Source organism: Enhydra lutris, unplaced genomic scaffold, assembly GCF_002288905.1.
Source record: "Enhydra lutris kenyoni isolate GAN:26980312 unplaced genomic scaffold, ASM228890v2 scaffoldscaffold47, whole genome shotgun sequence".
In the NCBI taxonomy this organism is placed as follows: domain Eukaryota; kingdom Metazoa; phylum Chordata; class Mammalia; order Carnivora; family Mustelidae; genus Enhydra; species Enhydra lutris.
The window spans coordinates 15947652-15954317 of NW_019154131.1; positions in this window are offsets into that span (position 1 = coordinate 15947652).

Genomic DNA, 6666 nt, shown 5'->3' on the forward strand with positions numbered 1-6666 from the left:
GGGTGCAGTTTTCCTGGGCTCACCTGGGACCACTATTCAGCCCACTGAAGCCAACGTGGCCAAACAGGCTGAAGGACTCTCCGTAGTCCTCTACCTCCACGTGAGTGGGATCAAAGCCACGAAAGGGCTGAGTGGAGTGACTGCTGAAAAGAAGAGTCACAGAACAGTGCAGTCACCAAAAAGGAGGAGTCCCCATGAAATAGAGAGAAGAGCCACTGGAGCCACCTGTCGTGCCATTTCCACCCGGAGGAGAGAAGAGGGTGGGGTCAATGTCACTCATCCAGGCTTGCCTCCAGTCTCTTCACCCGCCTTGGCTCCCGTATCCACATAGAGAAGCAACCCTTATCTCCTACAGGCAGGTGTACCCTTACACAGCAATTCAAGCCTGGGAAGATGAATGTCTGCTTTTTGTTACATAATTAGTAATACTGGACTTAATTAAAAAAATTTGATTCTCCTTGGGTGCCGGGGGGCTCATTCCGTTGAGCATCTGACTCTTGATCTCGGCTCAGATCTTGATCTCAGGGTCATGAGTTCAAGCCCTGTGTTGGGCTCCAAGGTGTGGAGCCTACATAAAGAATTGATTCTCCTAAATTGAGTTTCTTTCTTTTTTTAATATTTTGTTTATTTATTTGTCAGAGAGAGAGGGAGAGCAACTGGCAGAGGGAGAAGGAGGCTCCTTGGAATCTGATGCAGGACTCGATCCCAAGACCCTGGGATCATGACCCCAGCTGAAGGCAGATGTTTAACCCACTGAGCCACCCAGGTGTCCCCTAAGTTGAGTTTCAGGCAGGATGAGTAACTACATAGGTAGAAAATTCAGGGTTAAAGAACTCAGAGGAGGTGACCCTCAGGACAGTGACTCTCTTATGCTCCCAAGGGCAAACACGACTCATCTGAAGAGAGGTAGTGGCTTCACATTCTGAGGGACTGGTGGTGGATCCCACAACAAGTCACATCTGGCTTCCAGATCTGTACTTTTCTCCAGATACACACATGAGGTAGGGTAATCAGACAAGCTGTGTACTCACAAAGGGCTACTAATAGATTTTCCAAAATTTGGGGGTGGGGCCACACCACAGGAAGGATCCCTTACACTAGCTCTGCTTCTCCTTCTCTAACTCTTGCCCACATTGACTATCTGACAATTTCTTGGCTGCTTTTAAGTTGAGACAATGTCAATGTTAGTGTCACACAAGTGTCTTACACCCAAGTGGGAGTCTCTCTGAGGAAGGTGCCATAAAGTAAAATGTATCGGTTGCAATACATACACATTGCAAATAGGTGTTGCCAATTGTTCACCAAAAAATGGCCACATTAATCTGTATTCAAGAGTGTCTAAATCCTTATGTTCCCATACACTGACAAACACAAGATCTTATCTTTTTTTTTTTCTTTTTCAGTTTTTGCCAATCTGATGGGTGACAAATAACATCTCCTAGTAACCATGAGTTGTCCTTTGTCCTTTTCCAATGGGTGGTAGCTGGGACCAGTCAGAGTGCAATCAGGAAAACAAAGCCCACTTCTAGCTTTCCAGTCCCTCTCCTGAAATTGGAGTAGAGTACTTTCAAAAGAAAAACAAATCTACAAGCAAAGCAGAAATACAGTAAAGGAACGAGAGCCCCGGCATCACAAAGCAGAGTTGAGATGAATAGATTTGGAGCTAACTTTAGCTTTAAGAGCAGTATGTTTCCATAGTCACTGGAAACTCATACTTCTGGGTTTCCTACCCACAGACAATGCATTTGTTGCTTTTGCATTGTCTTTTTCTGAATTATTTAAAGAAATTCATTATTCATTTTTCTTATACAAAGTCTTTAGACAACACACACTGTGGAGCAGACATACACACACACACACACACACACACACACACATCTTTGGTTAGACCCCAGATGTGCTACTCTGCCTTTCTGGCTGCCCATTCCGAATTTCACTGGTGACATCTAAATTTGTAGTTTTCCTGTGTTCAGTGCCTAGAATTCTTTTCAGTTAAATTCATGAACTAGGTCCTGACCCCACCTAGTTTTCAGGGCTTGACGCACAACCCGGTCGCTGAGGTATTCTGAAGTTCTGGAATCATGTACTCAACAGCCTACTTGATAGTTGGTATCTAATAAGCATCTCAACTTTATGTTACTCAAAACGGAAATCTCCTTTAAAAACCTGGAAACCAAATAAAAGCAAACACAACTCACCCTCCTTTCTTACTGTTTACCATTCAGTTAATGACAACTCCATATTTTTAAGTGCTCAGGTTAAACACAAGAAACCATTCTCAACTCCTCTTCCTCGCCCATCATGTATTGAGTTTAATTGTCATCGAGGTTTTACACCATTGAGGGTTTTCATCCCTGAACTTGATAAAGCTCTGCATTTTAAGCACAAGACTTCTAAAATCAACTGAATTATATTAATAGCTATGGTGCAAGCCTCCTTGAATTATTACATAAACTCTGCTTGATTATGATTTATGAATTATTAACATGGCTTCTGATTTACTTTACTGATATTTTACTCATTATGCATTGATAATTGTTTTTTTTTAAATCTGAGTTTCTCATTTAATCTCTTAAAAAATACTTGAGGGGCACCTGGGTGGCGCAATCTGTTAAGCGTCCGCCTTCAGCTCAGGTCAGGATCCCAGGATCTTGGGATCAAGTCCCACATCCAGCTCCCTGCTCAGTGGGGAGTCTGCTTCTCCCTCTACCTCTGCCTCTCCCCCCTGCCCATTCTCTCTTTTACTCAAATAAATAAATAAAATCTTAAAGAAAAACTGACCCCAAAGCTCCTACCAAAAGTTTATACATTTCATTTAATATATTTCTACTTTCATTATTCTAATAATTTCCTATGGTCCTGCACATCTTAAGGTCAAGGTCTTGTCCTTTACTCTTATCTCCCCTTCCCCCACATGGGTCCTCAAAATTGAGAGTTACTGAAATGTTTGTGATTAATTGATGCCCCAGAGCAGAAGCACTTCTACATCTCTTACTCCTACCCAGTGTTCTGCACAATGTTAGGGATATTGTAGGTTCAAAGGGTGGTTAATAGAAGTGGCAAATGCAATAAGTTCAAAACAGTTGTGCCAGGGAGGGGCTCAGTCAGTTAAGTCACCAACTCTTGATTTCGTATCGTCTCCGGTCACAATCTCACAGTGATGAGACCAAGCCCCAGGAGGTCTCCGGCTGATTGCAGAGCTTCCTTAAGATTCTCTCCCTCTCCCTCTTCCCCATATTCTGCTCCCCCATTCTCTCTCTCTCTCTTAAAAACCCAAAAGTCGTGGGGCACCTGGGTGGCTCAGTGGGTTAAAGCCTCTGCCTTCAGGTCAGGTCATGATCTCAGGGCCCTGGGATCGAGCCCCGCATCAGCCTCTCTGCTCAGTGGGGGGCCTGCTTCCTCTTCTCTCTCTGCCTGCCTCTCTGACTACTTGTGATCTCTCTGTCTCTGTCGAATAAATAAATAAAATCTTTGAAAAAAAAAAAAACACAACCCAAAAGTCGTGCCAGTAAAAGTGTTTCAAAACTTCTGTCCTATTCCATCTTTTTCTGGTGGGTTACTTTGGTCTTCTCAGGTGACCTATACATCGCTAATGAGGCATTTCTGAATCTTTCCCTCAATTTGCTGCATGATTGGGGCAATTGTTTTCATTGTCCTATAGTATAAGTTTCTCAGCTTCAAAATAAGAATAATGAGAATACAATATTCCACTCAATATAACATGCCATGTTCTAGTCCCTAAATAGTGAGAATAAAACAACTCATGAAGTTATCAAAATTGAGTAATTGCATAAAGCATCAGGGACATACTAAACACAGCTATGATAGCTGTTACTGTGACAGGTGTATCCAAAGGTATAAAAGCCATTAATTCCTGCCCTCCCCCGCAAAGATGATTATGCCACAGTTGTGCCTTGCTCATAATTCTATTATGCAAAAACTCTTCTTCACTTCTGAACGACGGCTTTGTGGCTAGAGTCTTTCTGGTTGGAAACTTTTTTGCTTTCAGCAATTTTAATATAATGTGTCGCTTCTGGTCTGCAAAGTTTCTGATGAAAAATACATACATTAAAAAATTTTTTTTGGCCACCTGAACATTGTAGTAGAAACTGACCTTTAAAATTGAAGGAAATTGGGGCGCCTGGGTGGCTCAGTGGATTAGGCCGCTGCCTTCGGCTCAGGTCATGATCCCAGGTCCTGGGTTCGAGCCCCACATCGGGCTTTCTGCTCAGCAGGGAGCCTGCTTCCTTCTCTCTCTCTGCCTGCTTCTCTGCCTACTTGTGATTTCTCTCTGTCAAATAAATAAATAAAATCTTTAAAAAAAAAAAAAAAAAAATTGAAGGAAATTATTTGTATATAGACTCCACATTTTCCCTTTCCCTGAATTCACGTCTTTCTCCCCAGAAACAGTAGTGGATCTGCAAACATAACCCACGCAGCACGCTCTCAGTTCAGGCCGTGCGTCCCGAGGAAACCATGACCCTGGTAGGTCGCTCCGGCTAAAATACTGCGCGACAAAGGAGAAGATCCACCCAGGGGCCGACCCAGAACAGGACCAGCTCCGTGCAAGGCAACGCGCAGCATCCCTCGACGGTCACGTTCGACAAAAGAGAGTTTGCTCTCCCGCTGCCTGCCAAGCCGCGGTTCTCCCACGGAAGAGCCCTGGCTGGCCAAGAGGTTCCCGCTGGTGGGCGAGGGCGGGTGGGCCCTTTTGGTGAGTTCGGGCGCCGCCTGCTAGCCATTCGGGTGCAGCGACGGAGCCTTGCGTGCAGGGTTTCACTGTGGTCCAGGGCAAGCCTCGATTTCTGACTACCAATTGTTCTGCTGATGGCACTGGTGCTGCTGGGCTCCATTTCTCACACTTTACCTCTTAGTATATGTCATCTTGTCTTTTTCCAATCATTTATCATATTCACCTAAATTTGTAGCATGAGTAATTGTTCTTTTTAATCCATAAGAACCAGTAGCTCAGTGTTCTCTACACTGGAGTCACTGAAATGTTTGTAATTCGGTCCCTCCCTGGTGCAGGGGCTGGAACTCTCATGGGTCTTGTGTCCCAGATTCTCAAAAATTTATGGTTAGAATTAATGAAGCAATCTCAACGAGCCATCTGGGATATATTAAATATGGTTATTTAAAAATTGTTAATAAAGTTATTACTTTTGCTGGTCACATTTTAGGCTCTCAGAAATAATTGCCAATTGATCATTTCATTTGGCTTATGCAAAACAATGAAATTACTTTGTCATTTGGTCTATGCATGAACACATTCAGAGGTTGAAGACAAATTAATGACGACACAGAGAATTTGTAATCAGTGAGGTAGGAGACAATAAAGGAACACCGATGTGTAAGAAGCCTAGGCTTTCCAGAAAATAAATGTAATTCACTACATGCAGTTTGCACAGGCATCTAATGCTGTGGGTGAGGAGGTGGAGTTTGGAATCTGAGACAGCAGGTTTTTAAACCTGGATTTGTCATTGACTTATTAGGTTGTTCTATTTTATCTAAACTCTTAGGAGGTGCTGTTTGGACATAATAATATTAACAACTACAATGAAAGGATTGAATGGGTCCCTTACAAGGGCAAAGTATTTGTAGTTGCTATCATCATCAACAGCATCAGTCTTGATAAAGTCTTTGATAAACTCTATGGAATTTGGTAGCTCCTTTAGGATCATCATCAAAGAGTAGCATGGTAACATATAATGAGTCAACAATTAGGATTAACGTGCCAGAAAAAATGAAGTAAGCATCAAAAAATGCATTTTTCATCCCAAGTGAATGTGGAAACTAAAAACTATTCTTTTTTTCCTTTTTCTTTTCTTTCTTTCTTTTTTTTAATTTAAATTTTATTATTATTTTTTTAAACATATGATATATTTTTATCCCCAGGGGTACAGGTCTGTGAATCGCCAGGTTTACACATTTCACAGCACTCACCATAGCACATACCCTCCCCAATACTAAAAACTATTCTAACAAAACTTTGTCATACCCACAATATTTGGGGATCTTCTTATCAGGGTGTTCTGGACTGAATGTGTGTACCCAAAGTTCATATTGAAACCCTACTCCTCCATGAAATGGTACAAGGAGATGCAGTATTGGGGAGATAATTGGGATTAGGTGAGTGTATAGGGAGGCGGTCTCCTGAATGCAATCAATGCCTTTATGAGTCGCAAGAGAGTTTGCTTCCTCTGTCTGCTCTCTACCAGGTGAGGCTACAAAGAGAAGTTAACCATCTGCAACCCAGAGCTGAACAAGCTGACACCCCGATCTTAGACTGCCAGCCTCCAGGATCCTGACAAATACATTTTTGTTGTTTATAAGACACAGTCTTTGGTAGTTAAGCAGCCTGCACTAAGACTGGGGGCATCATTCACTTAGCACTGCCGACATACTAGTTGAGATTGTGCCTACATATTTCTAGTTCAAATCATCCTGACAGAGATGAAGCACTCATGTATAACTATTTAACTTTCATTTAAAAAAGACCTGATATCTGTGCTCACAGGGATAAACGTAGATGCTGAATCCAAGAAAGAAGGGGAATGATGGCCCAGTCTAAGAGGCTTGAGTAATAATGAGAATGGGAATAATGAGAAAGGAAACAGCAAGAAGTAGGAGGAGGCTGCCAGGAAGTCTGCTCAGGAACCAGAAGTT